Consider the following 19,239-nt stretch of genomic DNA (forward strand, 5'->3'; position numbering starts at 1 on the left):
CGTTTGAATGTCCGAATAATGCATTACGTGAATAGGTCGCGTGATTTGCTTTGTGTCGAAGGGAGCGGCCAACTGAGTAAACAAATAGGCCAGTTACAGGGACAAGCTTGTGACATCTCTGAACGCATTGAGGAAATGCTTGCCTACTCAAAGTGCAGGAGGGAGATTAGAAGCAAAGAGCTCGGAAGCTTCTGGAAGGGAAATTCAGTATTGCAGTCAGATCGATCGGCGAGTTGTAGACAGCCCTCAAGCCTGCGTAACGAACGGCGAGTGCCGGTAGGTGTTTGCTAAGCTACCTAGTTCTTTACTTGGAAAGTTATAACCGACTAGAAAGCTGTCGGTCAATATTTTAGCACAGATACAGCAACTGCTGCGATTCCTAGCTGATTTACAGGAGCAAGGTGGAAATTGTGGCCTGAGGAGGCCAACAGTTCAATAAGTCACTATATCCAAAATTTACAGGCCATTTAATGCACTATTTTTGCACAGAAAGTGGGCCAGTACATTTTCAATGAATTCCGTCAATACTTACGTTTGGAGCATTGCAGGAAATAGTGGAGAATAACTATTGCAGAGTAAAAGATACTGAAGGCACTTACAATAGTACTTGCACAATATCAGACACACCGTCAGGTTGTTACGTTTACTGTATGGTGACGCGGAGATTATAGATAATATTCTTGAACAGACTGATCCAATTGTTAGGTGTAGGTTATGGTTTGTGAAGACACCACAGACTTACAAACTATGCTACACATGTCTAGGCCGTTCGCTATGTGTACGTGAAGAGAAAAGGAGACAGGGATATGTGAAGGCGCCAAAGGAGATTCGGAGACGGTACTATAAGAATATCAGAACGACGTTTAGCTATTACGGAGTTGGGATCCCTGACCATTTTAATCGGACAGAAATCTGACTGACGAGCCAGGAAGTCGAGGGGGAAAGTTAGAGCAGGTACACCCTTGGCGTGCAAGCGAGTTGTTGATTTTTCTATTGATTATCTTCCATTTATATGTCTTACTGCATTATTTGTAACAGCTCATTATCATTAAGTACGGAAGAACAGTACCACAAGTAACAGCCACCGCGTCGATTAACCCCATTGAGAACTGGGCTCGCGAGCTGCAGGATGGAAAACTCTGGTAATCTAAAATTGTTGCGGTATTCATGTTTTAATTGAGGTTCCAGGCATTCACTGGGACGATCCAGGGGAGGTACCTCGTCACTTAGCTGTTTCTGTGATTCTTGATTCTCATTTTATCCAACATCCAGGACTTATGCTTAATTGGAGGGAAAAGCAATTTTCGTTTCTCTTCGGTATGATGCGAACTTATTTTCTGAGCTTGATGTACTTTTGTAGGTGGGGATATTCAGTCGCCAAATAAATTCAAACCTTCAGCTGTCCTTTATTTTGCACAATTCGCTAACAGTTTAGGTCAAAGACCATTATGAAGCTTAGCTGCCGTTTATGCCATCTAAGCTTGACAGTGGTCACTGACCGAAACTGTTAGCGAATTTTACAAAATAAAGGACAGCTGCAGGTTTCACTATGAATTTTAACAACTCTCGTAAGGCGCCGATGCAGGTTAAAGGCGTCATAACTACAGATTCACACAAGTGTGTTAATTATAGTCATACATCTCCTGAGCAGGTCGCACAGTTGCGCAACGTACATCAGTTATATCCGGACGTGCTGACCGATAACTGCCGACTCCTGCGTTTGGCGAGTGCGATACTGAGCTTACTGATTAATGCAGTCAGACAACCATCGAAAAAGAACCAGCTGAAGCCGGTCTTGGGTGAAATGCTTCAAGACAGAATTGTAAGACTTTCCTACTCTCCATATTCCTTACCAACATCTCTCGTTCTAAAGTGGGATGGTAGCGTTTGGCTTGTTATAGATTACTTGCACTAAACAAAAAGATATTTTTACAGTCCATCCAGATGCCTGATTTACATTCTTCCACTTCTTGGTATAGTAGGGCTAAACTCTTCACTGCTTTGAATCTCGGTCATGACTATTTGTATTCTCAGATTTACTTGTCTGAAGTTCCCTAGTCAGTTACAATGTTTTCTACCAGGTCGAATTTGTAGAAATTTAACAAGGTTTTTTCGACTCCCAAGTTGAGAGTATTTTTTTCAGATATCTAATTTAAACTCTTCTATCACTACCTAGATGACTTGATTACCTTCAATGAGGATTTCCGTGAGTGTATTCGGCATAATGGGATGGTTTTCCGCCGGTTGCAGCAGGTTGGGCTCACAGATAAAATTTCTGAAGTAAAATTCTCTCTTTCACGAACGTCATTTGTAGATCATATAGTTTCTCCCCTGGGTACTAACGACCATCAGTATTGTATTGATTCTATTTACATATATCCACAGCCTTAATATTTCAGGGCCAAGAAGGGTCATCAGAATCACCTGTTGTGTTCTATGTCACAAGCATCACTTTGGAAGCACCATAGTCAATTATGCCGCTTGCAGCTGAAGCAGGTATTTGATGATTTTTTATTATATCTTACGTTGTATATAACAGGTGATCAAGAAGTTTCCGTTCAAGGGCCGTGCAATCCAGCGTCGGCAAGCCAATCACTCAGAATCACCGTGACCACTGAGGCAAGTGTCTCAGCGACGCAACAGGTTTAAGAGAACCGTTCGGTAACACGCCCTGACCTGCTGCATCAGTAAGTCCGTAAATGCATGCTGCACATCTTCGTCCAACAGGTATCGGCGATCCTTTGAGGCCTTGCTCATGGGACCGTAGGCGCGATAATCGCACGGGGAGAGACGGGGACTACTGGGCGGCTGCCCAAGTGTCTCCCTCTGGAGCTGGCGTAACTCTACATCACGACATGTGCGATATGTGGACGTGTGTTGTCACCAGGCAGCAGCACCTCTTCGCGCTTCATTTTACAACGATGGTTTTCGTGCCCTACAAACAGTTCTCATCATCCGATGTGTGTGTACCGCTGCTCGTCCTTTGGCAGCCAAAGAAAGAAAAACTGCATATTGGTCCTGTTTGTAGGCATTTGGTAATAACGATTCCATAGTTCTCGTTTCCGTATTTTATCGTATGCGTGTCGGTAGGACACGAAGACCACATTAGTCATTGGCCTAAATGTTGATGCTTATACACCTGCATCGGAGTCGCGCTATTTCGCATACACGCTGTAGCTACGCCCTCAGTCTCGAACTTTACGATCGGCCCTTACAAACTGACGATCCCTCGAAAACACGTCATTTTTGTGCGATTCGTTAACCTTAGTGTAATGGATACTGGTGCAGACGGAGATAACCTATTTAATGTGAATATTTTTTATTTACCTTTATGTTTTATAAAAGGTGTTGCGTACATAGTTCCGCGTAGTCAGTGCGTACACAACTTTCCCACTAGAGCGCGCCCCGCTAAGCACAACAGCGCAGGCGCAGCGCTCGTCCGTCTCCGCACTACGAGATGGCGCTGTCTTAGAGACGGACCAAATTCTGCTTCCGCCGATCCGTGTATTAATATGTAACGCAGCCAATGAGATTGCTGCTAACGTAGAACCTTTCCTCCTTGCAGATCACACGCGCAGTGATACCTGAACGCGCGAGGAATTACAGCGAGTGAACAGACTTCCGATTAGTCAGTCTGCATTAGTCTGCATCAGTCTGCATTAGTTTGTACTAGTCAATAGTTAAGTTTCAGTCTACGCCTAATAAGATTATCATATTCCTGTACATAGCCATGAAGATAAACGTATAGACACTTTGTCAAGTATCAGAGATATGTGAGAATAAGACTAACGTACCATGACCAAAGGAACTTCAGATTGTCAATTGTAAATAGCATCCAGGACCAAGTTAACTTATTTTTGTGCTTGTTATTATTTTAATAAATGTGTTTGAAAATTAATCTAGTTCTGTTTAAAGTTGGTCACCGTCAATCTGCTACTCTAAGCGTACAAGTGGCATTTCTATCGTCTGACCTAACGGCAGAAGATAAACACGCCACGATAAGACCACGAGACATATTGCTGACACCCGCCTACATCGTTAGAGCGACAAGTCAAATAATCTGATGGTGTGTGTACCGAAGGTCTTGTAGTACGCACACCACAGATCCAGAATGAGATTTTCACTCTGCAGCGGAGTGTGCGCTTACATGAAACTTCCTGGCAGAATAAAACTGTTTGCTGGACTGAGACTCGAACTCGAGACCTTTGCCTTTCGCGGGCAAGTGGCATTTCTATCGTCTGACCTAACGGCAGAAGATAAACACGCCACGATAAGACCATGAGACATATTGCTGGCAGTCGCCCACTTCCTTAGAGCGACAAGTCAAATAATCTGATGGCGCGTGTACTGAAGGTCTTACTGTACGCACTCCACAAAAGGTTCTGTGACTTTTTTCAGTAAATTAACAGAAATATGATGTGACATGCAACGGTATGTAAGTAAATGGAAGATCGCGCTCTATTCAGGACAAGTCATTCGATTGCCTGACCCAGCCAGCGACTTATTTACTCCCAATTAAATTTTTATTTATTCTTTAATTTACAAATATTTCCAGATTTTGGGATACATCTTTAATTTATAAGCATTGTGCGTGAATTTGTTCAGAATCGAGCATCTGTGCGTGTACACAGATGCACAGACACCCACACACGCAGACACACACACACACACACACACACACACACACACACACACACACACACACACTTTTGCGCGCGTGTGCTCTTAATAGTAATTTTGCGTAAATAAATAATTCTTAGACTTTATCTACAAAAGATCGTGCACTGCTAATGGTAGGAGATTTTTCAATTTATTTCAAGACTCTTGTATTTCACATGCTCTAAAAATTCCGGTACTGAGTAGAAACTGTAATCTACGAACAATTCCGTTAGGGTTTCAAGTCTCTTCTATTTCACTTGCTCTGAAAATTACACTACCGAAACAGTGATCTAACATAAATGCCATTACTGTTTTGCTAAAAAGGGAGAATAATTAAATAAATTTTGTCTTAATGGAAGACTAATATAAATTTTTGTCTCGCTGTTTGTAATGAAAATTTTTGAAGCAGCTGTGCTTAATGACTGGACAAGGAATTTCCCTTTTGCCTTGTATCATGTTCACTGCTACCGAAGATTTTACTTGCACGTACTACAGAGTAATATGGATATCATATGGGCAGTGGAGAAAACGTGCTTTTTAATACCGCTAATGTATGAATTTAACACGCTTCCCTAGAAGTGGTCACCCACCACGGCCTGCTTGATTTCCTCACGCTTCTGATAGACATTTGGTACGACTCACTTCTAGCACAGACTTCGTAGAAAGCAGGTGAGACTAACACGCGGAATGGAGAGCCCTCTTCGTAACTGACAGCGGTGACTGAAGTCTATTCTGCGCAGAAGGTGTTCTCTCCTAAGTGCAGGGGTACGACAAAAGAATTTAAACACCGCGAGAAATGCCTGCTTCTACATAAACGCAGGTGCTAACCAATCCTGCGTGTTTCGCTGTTGTATTTGACCAACGAACGCCAGCTGTGCAGTGTTTGCAGTACGTCGCAAGTGTAAGTCGTGATTAAAGCAGGGCTCTGTGTAGTTGTGACCGCATTACTTCGGAGTTCAGTGAGTCCGCTTGTCGAACTGTTGGTTCCAGTTTTGTCTGTGCTTCCACTACCAAGATGGTCGATGAGTTCGGTATTTCAAGAGGCACCGTATCGGACAGCATACAGCGGAAGCCGAGAGACATCATACGGGAAGTCACAACGCGGAGGGAAGTGTGTTTCGACTGAACGTGACAGACAAGGAGGACGACAGCTGTAAAAGTCACTGCACATCTGAGTGTACTCTCGTGAGGCCTCTCAGTACCAAAACAGCACGAAGAGAGTTTCAGAAGCAAGAAACTGCAGGGTGAGCTGGAATTCCAAAGTCATTCGTCAGCTATGCAAGTGCGCGTAACATGGAAACGTGCTACCGAAACAGCGAAACCTGGATTACGCAGTAATGGAAGAGTGCCATTTCGTCGAATGAGTCATATCTTACGCTGTTTCCAATCTCTGTCCGAGTGTACTTCCAATGGGTAAAAATGGACTGGGGTTTAGTGTTGATGTGTGCAACGATATAGTTGTATTCCATGGGCCCCAAGGACGCTTTGCTAGACAGATTTACTGCAGACGATATGCGACCATTGTGGCTGATTAGGTCCAACCGATAGTACAATGTGTGTCCCCAATGGTGATACTGTGTCCCAAGACCGTAGGACCCTGGTCAAACAGCTCACTTCATCCAGGACTGGTTTTGTGATGAATTGTCACATCTCGTCTGGCCATCATAATTCACCAGATGTCAATATTACTGAACCTTTGTTGTCTACTTTGGAGAGAAGGACGCGTGATCGCTGTCTACTTTCATCATCAATACATGATCTTGTCACTACGTTGCAGGTATAATGGTGTAAGGTTCCCTTGAATAAAAATACAGGACCTGTATTTGTCCATTTTGAGACGACTGTAACGTACTTTGATTGTCAACGGTTTTCCAAGACCGTATGAGGTATGGTAATATGTTTCCATAAAATTTGTACACCACCTGTATATTATAGATTCAGCTGCGATGGTTGTAAGATCTTATGGGACCAAACTGCTGTGGTCATCGGTCCCTAGGCTTACACACTACTTAATCAAACTAACTTTCGCTAGGGGCAACAAACACACCCATCTCCGAGGGAGCACGCGCATCTTCGATTAAGGCAGCCGCGCGAACCTTGGCAAGGCTCCCCAGACCGCGCCGCTACATCGCGCGGTGAGACAGCTGTATAGGCTTGTTGTTGTTACCAATGAAGTAAAAGGTATGCCAATGACATAGTGCTAAACTCTTAAACGCATACGTTTGAGATAAACATAATGCTAACTGGACACATGCTTCATTGATCTGATCACACTCCAAGCGAACAGGCTATAATATTTGAACTGTAGTGTAATTTTCATGTATTCAACGACCTTCCTCTCGTTACTGTTGCGTACAGCGGCCAACCTAGACGGACAGGGTTAACCAGAAATCCAGCAACAATCTTTCAGAGGATGTTCAGCGATGCTGTCTGATATTTTAGTATATGGACGCCGCTGCTTTCTGAGTTACTGTCCTTGATTCTGTTTCTTGTGCGAATCAACTTTGTATCTGTATGGCATTCAAGACATCTCACAGCAATGAAAATGTTGACGGCATTCGTTGCTTCGCTTACTACCATTCGCTCACGATGCATGGCGCAGAAAACAGTAGTATCAGCTTCAGTATTTGGCTTCAAGCTTGCATTCGGTACAGCCTGGTTCTACCTTGGGTGCGTTTTTTTTATAGTGTTAGTTGCACGATGACAATGATAGTCAGCTACACGGATAATTGACCGAGAACTATCTCGTGCATGGGTGCACTGAATGCAATGGGGAGAGGGGAGAGCACTTCTGGTTCACCCTCTATATAGTCACGCAGCAAACATAACCCACCAGGGTCTACGTATAGTGGTGCAAAAAAAAAAAAAGAAGGAAAGAAAAACCAAAAGCACAGTACGCCACCATGCCTAACAATGCCTAACACACTTTAGGAAGGCATATGCTATTCAAAACAGCTTCCAGTTGTCGCGGAATGTATAAATACGGGAAGTGTACGGTTTTCGAGGTAACAATAATAGAGAGGGATAGTGACCACGCAGCCTTCTCTCCAATGTAGGCCACAAAAGCTAGGTAAATTGAGTTCTGGAGACTGTGGTGGCCGGCTGACGCGCTCGCAAAACCAGGTCTGGGAGATGTGAGCCGTGTGAAAAGGTAACCTGTCTTCTTGGCACACAGCATCACCATCTGGGAACAGACATTAAACCATGGGACCAACCAGGTCAGCAAAAGTGGTATTATAATCGTTGGCATTAAGGCGACCTTACAAATCGACTCATCCGACTACATTACGTTCATCCACTGCTCCATAGGCCTAGTTTTATGGCTTCAGCATCACGTTTTTCTTTATGGTCAGTTTTATCGCCGATGAGTGCTTATGGAATTGCATGTCGCCCTGCAAGTAAAGGCTTATGGAGCTCTTTTTGTAAGGCTGACACGTATCGCAAGTGCAAATATTCAGTTGTGCAGTGATTTTTGCAGCAGTTGTCTCAGTTGCAATTGTCGTCAATGGCAGTGTGTCGCGATCACTCAACACGTAATTGCGTCTGCGTTGTGACGTCGTTTCCCCTGCATGCAGCACACGAGTGAACTTTCGATGCGGAGCCTCTTGACACACCAACAATTTAAGCTCCCTTGGCTACGGAAGCACGCATCATACGGGTAGCAACAATTTGCTTACGTTGGAATCCACGTAGCTCCGACATAATACTGTTAAAACTACACAGAGTGACACTTGCAACGTACTGAGGACACCGCAGAGGTGACGAAGGTGGTCATACACGACACCGCAAACCTAAAAGCTTGCCTGGCTTCAGCATTTGTGTACAAGCAGGCGTTTCTCGCCGTTGAGCCGTGCACCGCTGGAGTCCATCCCATTTATTGTTTCTCATCTTCTATTACGGTAGTGCCGCCTCGTTTTCTTATTCCATTTACTGGCGTCACTAACTTGATGCCTTACTTGCCCGTGAGTGGCATCGGCAGCGCGTATCGATAAGCGCACTGTCGTACCATCTCTGGAGCAACCGATAGTATTTCCGGGTCGTCGTGTGTCGGGTAGTCAGCGAGTGGGAAACGCACCAGCAGTAAAGTCGCCAAGGAACAGCAGTCGCGGACGGACCAGCAGTCCAGTCGGTCGGTTGGCACGGAGCAGCAAGCAAGCCCCATCGCGCGGGGTCGGGCTGGAGCCGCTGGCGGCGTGCACTTGCTGTTGGAATGTGAGTGCTTGCGAGTGCTATGAAGTTATTCGCCCACAGATCTTGGACATGAAAGTTCAGCCCTCACTTAACTTACTATCGAACCTCAACTGTTTGCATTTCTTCGTTTGATTCTGGTTGTCGCTTTTGGGACATTCCAGCGAGAAACAACATGTCTGCATTTATGTGAGCTAAGATTCGAGCCGTCTTCCTGTGAAATTTAACTTAATTTATTTCCTGTTATGGAAGTTCACCAGCGGTATCTTCTGCCTCGTGGCCGTTGACGTTCCGGTTACCTGCCCTGGTCGTTGACGTAATTTTAGGCAGTGTATTTTCCTTGTTGTTGCTGTCCAGCGCGGCGTGTAGTTCGACAGCTGAGGTGTTGTTGGTCGTTGCGTGCGCCAGTATTGTGTGTGTCGTGTATTGAAATCGGTTTGCTGGTTGCGTGGAGCGGAACTGATTTGGTTGATTGGTCGGTAGGCTGTCTGTCGGTTGGGTTGCCTCCAGATTAAGAAGTCGTTGGACAGGCAGCCTGTCTCACCTAAACGGGAGTAGGTGTTACAATCCCAGGCTGACTCTTGGAAACTTCTGAGTGCCATTCCTTGTGTGTTACATAGTAATTTCCCTATTTGGTTTTTAGTTATTTGTTGATGTGCGGCCTTCAGCCGAGTTTTAATTTCTGTTAAATTAATGTTTCTGTTTTCCCCTGAAGGGATAAGATTGTTATGCTTTTGTTTTAAGATAAGGCCTTCTGCCTTTTGATTGAAACTCGTCTTATTGCTTAATATGCGGCCTCCACCCAAGTTCCTTAAGATGAAATTGCTAAGGTCTTCAGCCTGTTTAGACTGAAGATTTAGAAAAAAAATTAGGTGAAACCTCCAGTAGAACCTTGTATTTCAATTTCTTGGTTAGACCTTGCGTCTTGGTATTTGAGTGTGGCTTACTGACGATCTGAAGTTAATCAAGGAAGGTTGATTAAGGCTGTAAGTGTTTTGCATCCTTGTTGTAGTATTGTGTGTTGATAAATAAAGTTTGTATGTTGAGTGCAACTGACAGCAATCATTTTGGCCCCTTTACACAACCTAATCAGCTCTGTCCTGCTAGCACAGGCTTTTCAGCAGTGTCTTCATATTTTTGTTCAAACTCTGTAGTCGTAACGTCCACTAGACTTTCCAAAGTAAATGATTTCGTGTTGGGATTTTTGAAGAAGCAAGTTATTACAATAATTTAAAACAAGTTTCAGTAGTTTACATGCCCGTCTATTCCGTAAATACCCTCCCCCGACTTCTTACGATTTAGGGACAGATGAGCAGGTCCTATTCTGTGAGACCTTAACTTTTTCCGGCGAATCGAATGTTCAAATAACTTACGGGTTTGCTGCCGGGTGACGTCGTCGAACACCGCCGATATTTCGACAGGAGCACACCCTGCCATTCTAAAGGCACAAATGCAAGGAAGAAAAAATGTGCAAGCAAATTTAATACCTCGGTTCACAGAGGAGAAACAAGGAAAACACCACACACAGAACAAGTGTCAACACAACCAAATATAACCAACATCAGAAATATCGATAGTTACTATTAATCAACAGGTGAGGTAGCACTAATTCTGTCCTTCTGTTTTTTGATGAGAGACAGAGCCGGATTCCAAGCAGCATTTCAACAAAATCCACCATCTCTGTTAATAAGGTTGCTTGTTAGTCTGATTTCAACAGCTTCCTTAATAACACTGTCCCAATAGCTGGACGTGCAAGCCAGAATCTCCGTGTTGTTGTATTCCATAGGATGACCGGTGTGAAGGCAATGTTCTGCAATAGCGGATTTGTTCGGTTGTTGTAAGCGTGTCTGACGCTTATGTTCAATACGCCGGTCTTCCACAGTTCTGATTGTCTGACCAATATTTGACATGCCACAACTGCAAGGAATACGATAGACCCCAGCCTTACGCAAACCAAGATCATCTTTTACGGACGCCAACAGGGCCTTAATCTTATAAGGTGGTCGAAAAACACATTTCACATCATATTTCCACAAAATACGGACAAACCTGTTGTAAATGCTTCCTGCGTAAGGCAAAAAGGCCGTAGACTTTGGTGCCACTTCGTTGTTATCGTCACTCACCCGCTGCACAGAAGGCTGATGGCGCAACGCACGTTTGATCTGCCTCTCACAATAACCATTCTGACGAAAGGTGACTTCGAGATGTGCTAGCTCAGCTGCCAAACTTTCAGGGTCTGAGATAACGTGGGCCCTGTGAACCAAGGTGCGAAGTACCCCTTCACGCTGAGCTGGATGGAGACAACTATCAGCTGGCAGATACAAGTCAGTGTGAGTGGGCTTCCTATAAACAGAATGTCCCAATGTACTATCAGTCTTCCTTTTGACAAACACATCAAGGAAGGGAGGGCATCCATTCTTTTCCACCTCCATAGTGAACTGAATATTCGGTTGGATTGAATTCAGATGTTCAAAACACCGGTATAAATTCTCACTACTATGAGACCAAACAACAAAAGTATCGTCTACATATCTAAAAAAAATCATGCAGGTTTCAAGGTCGCTGATTCCAATGCACGTTCCTCAAAGTCCTCCATAAACAAATTGGCCACAATAGGTGACAATGGGCTTCCCATTGCAACTCCATCAGTCTGTTCATAGTACTGACCATTGAATAAAAAGTAAGTGAAAGTCAGCACATGTCGAAACAAATTTGTTAACTCGGCACCAAACTTAACCTCAGTTAGCTGCAACGAATCAGAGAGAGGAACGCGAGTGAAAAGGGAAACCACATGAAAACTGACTAAAACATCAGAGTCATTCAAACGCAATCCCTGCAATCGACGTAAGAAATCTGCAGAGTTCTTAATGTGGTGTTCACACCTACCAACTAGTGGCCTCAACAAACTAGCAAGATGTTTAGCTACACGATATGTCGGAGCACCAATATTAGAAACAATAAGCCTCAACGGGAAAGCCTCTTTGTAGACCATAGGGAGGCCATATAACCTAGGTGGTACAGCACAGTAAGAATTAAGACTCTTGATAGTCTCCTGTGACAAAGAACTTTTCTTCAGGAGGTTATTTGTCTTTCTCTCAACGCTCTTAGTAGGGTCGGCACCGATTTTGCGATACGCCGAATCAGAAAGTAGACACTGCATCTTTTGAATGTAATCGTGCTTGTTCAACAAAACGGTGGCGTTACCCTTGTCCGCAGGTAAAATAACAATATCAGGATCCATTCTCAGTGAACGTAAAGCAGCCGCCTCTACTGCTGTAATGTTACACTTTGGTGGACGGGCCCCAGTCAACACACAACAAGCTTCCCTCCTAACCTCTTCCGCAGCCTCGGAAGGTAGTTTATAAACAGCTTGTTTGATAGAACTAATAAAATTCTCTTTACATTTCACTGCAACAGTGCCTAAAACTCGTACATCTTATTCACTATCTAATGCGAAGTATACGGTGACACCTATAGAAAGTGGAACTGATCCTCTTCGGCGGTGGGCGAGTCACTGGATGTCGTCTGAGCAACAAAACCATTCGGGATACATCAGCCCTTCTAAATCTTCCCATTTCGACTGATGGTGACCTGACTGTAAAGTGGGACACCGAAGGAACAACAACAGTCAAACGGACAACAGGCAGATCTCCTGTAACTGACGAACAGGGACCGTCGAGCACTGAGGAGGGTGGTTGTAAAATTAGAGTGAAACCGGCGGAAGAGAACATCCCTGAGTTTAAAAGCACTACCAGCGGTACAGCCAGCACAGTGACGGTGCATAGGGAGATAACAGCAAAGAGGTTCAATGCTCCAGCAGCTCCTTATCACATATACATGTCTTCAGTCCTCGATGAGCGACGCTTGAGATGGTGTAAAGGCAGACGGCACTGGACAATGAATGACTGGAAACGAGTGATTATGGATGATGGTATGCACTGTGGCAGTCCGATGGTAGGGTTGGGATTTGGCTAATGCCTGTAGAATGGTACGTGTTATCATGTTTGTTTCCGGATGTGAAATACAGTCGAGCGGGAAGTGTTACGGTAGTGGGGTGTTTCTCGTGGAGCAGGTAAGACCAGTTATTCCGGTTAAGAAGACGTAAAGTGCGGAGGGATATGAATACGTTTTATGCCATAATGTGCTGTGTAGAGTAGAAGGAACAGTTCTGGAATGGTCATTGTTTTAATAATCACAACAATACTCACTCATCCACGTGAGTGCTAAAAGGAATGCGTTAAACTTGGGTTACACGATAAATCAGTCAAATCTGAAGGCCGTATATTCAATTAAACACCTAGGAATTAGAATTACGAACAACTTACGTTGGAAAGAACACAGAAAATGGTGTGGGGAACGCTAACCAAAGACTGAGTTTCATTGGCAATACATTTACAAGTTTTAACAGATCTGCTACGCTTGTCCGTCCTCTTTTGGAATACTGCTGCGCAGTATGGGATCCTCAACAGATGCGATTGACGCAGTACATCGAGAAAGTTCAAAGAAGAGCAGCACGTTTTGTACTATCGCGAAATAGGAGAGAGAGTGTTACTGACACGATACATGATTTGGGGCGGACACCATTAACACAAAGGCGTTTTTGTTGTTGTAGAATCTTCTCACGAAATTTCAATCACCAACTTTCTCCTCCGAATGCTAGAATATTTTGTAGACGCCGCCCTACATAGGGAGAAACGAACGCCATAATAAAATAAGGAAAATCAGACCTCGCACGGAGAGATATAGTTGCTCGTTTTTTCTGCCACTATTCGAGACTGGAATAGTAGAGAATTGTGAAGGTGCTTCGATGAACTCTCTGCCAGGCACTTAAACGTGAATTGCAGAGTATCGATGAAGATATACATGTAGACCGTCATGAAACAGTGTCGGTGAGTCAATAGTTTGTGGAAAATACCGTTTCTGAGACAGACCCAACGGAACACCTTTACGATGGGTTTTAACGTCAACTTCCCTCGAACGTTTTACAATACTACATTCTTCGGTTTCGGTTCTTGAGGAAGAATGAGCTGCTACTCCCCAGCAGACATTCAGACACATGACTGGAAGCGTCCTCAGCAGTTTTAAAACCGTCATAAAGGTGAATGTCCCATATTAATGTCTACTAACAGCCATCTGGATTCTTTTCATCAGATGGTATATATCGGTTCCTATATAGTCCCTTAACTTTGTAATTTTACGTTGCGTTCGCCTATAAAGTTTTCCTTCCTTAGTTGAGTTGGTTGGTTGATTCCGGGGAAGGGGACCAAACAGCGGTGTCATCGGTACCATCCTGGCATTTTCCTGAAGCGATTTAGGTAAATCACGGAAAACCTAAATCAGGGTGGCCGGACGCGGATCTGAACCGTCGTCCTCGCGAAAGCGAGTCCAGTGTGCCAACCACTGAGCAACCTTGCTCGGTTACTGGCGTTAATTAACCTCCTCGTGTGCTGCAAGATGTCCTATCCAGCTTGTAACAATGCAATGAATCAAACTAGAACAGCAAAATTCCCTATAGTACAGTCTATTTCCCTGGGTCAGCAATAAAAAAATGTCAGAATGGACGTCCTTTTCTTGCCACATAATAGACGTCTTTCTATCGCCTGTAAGTACAAAGCTACTCTTGGACTAATATCTGTAAAACTGTTTGTTCTTTGAAAAGTTGGCACAAGTTACGTACTGGCATATAGAGTCTACTACTGACATGAAGTGGTCCTCGTATTGTGGTTTTCTCCGGAGCAGCACTATTGATAAAGGACTCGAAAGAGAAGACTTCGGCAAATTTCCTGCACTTATGATTGTATGCCAAATTATTTCCTTAGCTTTATAAAAATTATAGTTTCGATATTATCACACTTAGTAATGGCGTAAAGTAAAGAAACAGCAGTAAACTGTCACTTATTAATTTTCATGCTCGAATGTTAAATAATACCACATTAAGACTGTGGTGTCGTCCGAAGAACGAGACCCAGCCACAACTAAGGACAGTCGCTGTCTGAAGCAGGGAAGGATTAGAGATGTCAGCGTAGACACCCACTCAGGATTTTCCGGAAGATTACTTAGGTGAGAACGCAGCACCGCTCATCCACTCTGCAGTCATCACTTACGACGACAACATCGCCTTACTTCAGACCCAATAGAATGAGTTTCCTTAGAAGTCAGAACCGTATCGAAGATCATAGTGAGTTGGACACTCAGAGAAAAGACTGTCATTCTAAACTGTGTCAAGTGCAAGGAGTACAGCGACAGTAATAAATATATAACTGACTTTACTGTGGGCTTGGATATTTTGCAGGTTAAGTTTTCTCTCGTCTTCCGGTTGTAATAAAGTGATCCAATATTTTGTTGTGCCGTATTATCTGCTCGACCAACTCCCGAATAAATATTGGGTTGGAAGCGACCCAATGCAGAGCAGATGCGAATGTCTCAATTGCTTTTTTCGCCTGTCACTAGAAACACACTGACTAAGCCGTGGCAGTTTCCACTCGAGTAGTTATAATGAAAATCGTGTTCTACGTGTGACTGAATCCACATTCAAGGAAATACGACTGTTGGAAAAAAATTTAAAAAAAGGAAAAAGCAACATGCGCTGCTCGTTTGGGGAACCACTGTTCTGTCGCACGTAAAGCGATTTACCTTTGGCACACGTTTAATGCAAATGATGATTTCTGACGCAGATCTGCTGTTTAAAACACAAATGAGGCATCAAGGCAGCCGTCAAGGCTGATAACCGAATTAAAGTCCATGACGGACTCCCGACTGCCTCCAAATTGAGCTCTCGTAACTGTGTTACAGGAGTGCGCCCCGGCCTCTGGTACCAGAGCGGGCTGCGTCAGCACGTGCCTGGTTGTATGCCTGTCGTCTCGTTCCAACTGCCACAGAAACTCGAGGAAAAGTCCTCGCACACCAGCATCGGAGAGTGTTTTCTTTTCCTTTTCCTTCCTCTGGTGAGGAGCGGAACTGCTGAAAAATAGCCTCCTGATAAACAAAACAGTAGAGGGACGGAAGGGATCTATTCACAAATTTCTGTTTTGTTTAAACCGGTTTTAAGCGGAGTTTCCTGTCTGACTGCGTTTACCTTTAGTAGTTCCGGCTTCCAGTTTACTTTCTATTGTTTCCTCCCATAGCACACATGCAGAGTCCTGCCTCCAACTTTTCAGATGGCTCATCCCATTCGACATAGTCGCTTCTTAGCAGCAGGAAACAAATATTTTTTTACGACGGAAGGCTGACAACTAATTTTTATTTGTTTATTTCTTCCTGTATACAAAGTTTGCTGTTAATCGTGGCACAAAGATGAAAGGCAAACTTCTTTTTTTAACTAATGTCTCTTTTTTTACCACATAATCTACTGCCTATTAGGACACCATCAGCTAACAAGGTCGCGATAAGTTGGCGAAGAAACATTTTTAAAGTCAGTGGTAGGCGTAAAACATCATCCGAAATCTTATTAATCGCTTTTAACGAAAATTATTTTGACTCGTTCAGGAAGCCCAATGGTTGCAGAAACATACTTGACCTGGAATGAAATTTTCGCTTTACAGTAGAGTGTGCGCTGATATGAAACTTCCTGGCAGATTAAAACTGTGTGCCGCATCGAGACACGAACTCGGGACCTTTGCCTTTCGCTGGCATGCGCTCTACCGACTGAGCTACCCTAGCACGTCTCACGCCCCCTCCTCACAGCTTTAATTCCGCCAGGACGGCTTCTGTGAAGTTTGGAAGGTAGGAGACGAGGTACTGGCGGAATTAAAGCTGTGAGGACGGGGCGTGAGTCGTGCTAGGGTAGCTCAGTCGGTAGAGCGCATGCCAGCGAAAGGCAAAGGTCCCGAGTTCGTGTCTCGATGCGGCACACAGTTTTAATCTGCCAGGAAGTTTCATACTTGACCTCTTATGAACTAATAATCCTGAGGAAATAGGGAACATCATGACAGATATAAAGATTAGCGGACACAGTGTCGTTGTAACTTCACTGGTTATCGTAACATCCAAATCCGGAAAAAATAATCGAAAAATATAAATATTTCAAAATGCAGATGAGAATATGAGTGACGCCTTCTTTAGATGCAGTTGCCACTCCTTCCAGACCATCGAAGTGTAGATCTGATGTACATCAGCGAAATAGGATTGACTGCAACTGACAGATTTATACCACATAAATGAATAAGAAACGGAACTGATCCTCCATGGAACACAAGACAGTACTGAAAATTGTTCCAGATCCAAAGAAAAAACAGGCCAAATTCAAATGAATTAAAAAATTCTAAGACTGGCGATTCTCTATAGAAGCTCGAAATATGGCATGGACCTCATTGCGAAATGCTTTTAAAAATTTTAATTGCGAAACCTGGCAGAAACAGAAAGAGATTCTGATTGTATGTAAGGTACAACAGTGGTAAGACAAAATAAATATCTTCATTGCACGGCCGGCCGGAGTGGCCGTGCAGTTGTCGGCGCTGCAGTCTGGAACCGAGCGACCGCTACGGTCGTAGGTTCAAATCCTGCCTCGCGCATGGATGTGTGTGATGTCCTTAGGTTAGTTAGGTTTAATTAATTCTAAGTTCTAGGCGACTGATGACCACAGAAGTTAAGTCGCATAGCGCTCAGAGCCATTTTTCTTCATTGCACGATACTAATGGTAATGTTACCAATGACAGCGACATTAAAGCGAAGTTGATAACCACGGTATTCCGAAATTACTTCACTACAGAAGACGAAGTAAATATTACAAAATTCGAAATAAGAGCAGCTGCCAATAAGAGCAGCTTAGGTCTAGATATCCTCCTGCAGCGAAGCAACTTAAATTGCTTAATAAAGTCTTCCGGTCCAGATCGTATACGAATTATATTTCTTTCAGAGTATGATGATATAACAGATCTATACCTAGTAACCATATACTACTTCCCAAATTCCAAAAGACCCATACCCGATGACTGGAAAGTGTCACAGGTTAGACAAATACACACAAAATTAATTCGCTGAATTATAGGCCAATAGTACAGCATTTAGTAAGACTTTGGAACACCACGAATTACCTTGAAGGAAACTATCTATTGAGACACGATCATCATAGATTCAGAAAATGTTTATTTTCAGCCGGCCGCGGTGGTCTTGCGGCTCTAGGCGCTCAGTCCAGAGCCGCGCGACTGCTACGGTCGCAGGTTCGAATCCTGCCTCGGGCATGGATGTGTGTGATGTCCTTAGGTTAGTTAGGTTTGAGTAGTTCTAAGTTCTAGGGGACTGATGACCACAGATGTTAAGTCCCATAGTGCTCAGAGCCATTTGAACCATTTTGTTTATTTTCTGAAACACAACTAGCTCTTCATTCACACGAATTAATGAATGCTATCAACAGGGATCTCAGTTTTCTTCCATATTTCGAGATTTATGGGCATCTGTTGGCAAAATTCCTCACAAGCCACTTCTAATAAAGCTACATGCCTACAGAGTTTCGTCCGGGTTGTGCCGCTGGACTCGAGATTTCCTATCACAGTTTGCAGTAACTGACGGAGACCCAACTCGTAAAAAAGAGGTATATAGCGCTTTCCAGAGGAGTTATAGACTACATAGTCTTTATAATCTATGTAAACGATATAGGAGACAATCTGAGCAGTCCTGTCGGTCATTTTGGCAGATGATGCTACCGTTTCTGTGTAGTAAAGTCCTGTGAAGATCAAAACCAATCGCAAAATCATACAGACAAAATATATGTAAGGTACGGAAAGTTGCAGTTGACTCTAAATAATAAAAAATATGTAGCAGTCCACGTGAGCATGAAAAGAATCAATTAAATTTTAGATGCACGAGAAACTGCACAAATCTAAAAAGGTTTTCAGGTCAACTTAACACTTAGGAATTACAATTACGAGCAACTTAAAGTGCAATGATCACACAGATAATGTTGTGGGTAACGCAAACCAAAGACTGCGTCTTACTGAAAGAACACTTAGAAGATGCAACAGGTCTTCTAAACTGTCTGCTTGTCCGTCCTCTTCTGGAGTAATGTTGCGTGGTATGGGCTAACTACAAGATAGGACTGACGGAGTGCAATGAAAAAGTTCAGATAATGGCAGCTCGTTTTGTATTATCACGAAACAGAAGAGAGTGTGACGGACTTGTTAAACGAGGAAGGATGGCAATCATTAAAACAAATGTATATTTATTCAGCTGATTGGTAAATAAAAATCCTTTCCTGTAAAGATCTCACGTCTGCAGCCAGCTATCTACATACATTTTTAATCTTTCTTTAGAGAAAATACGTTTTTCATTGCAGCGAGATCTTTTCATAAAAGCCGGCCGGTGTGGCCAAGCGGTTCTAGGCGGTATAGTTTGGAACCGAGCGACCACTACGGTCGCAGGTTCGAATCCTGCCTCGGGCATGGATGTGTGTGATGT

The sequence above is a fragment of the Schistocerca americana genome, chromosome 2 (genome assembly GCF_021461395.2).
Source record: "Schistocerca americana isolate TAMUIC-IGC-003095 chromosome 2, iqSchAmer2.1, whole genome shotgun sequence".
Taxonomy (NCBI): Eukaryota; Metazoa; Arthropoda; class Insecta; order Orthoptera; family Acrididae; genus Schistocerca; species Schistocerca americana.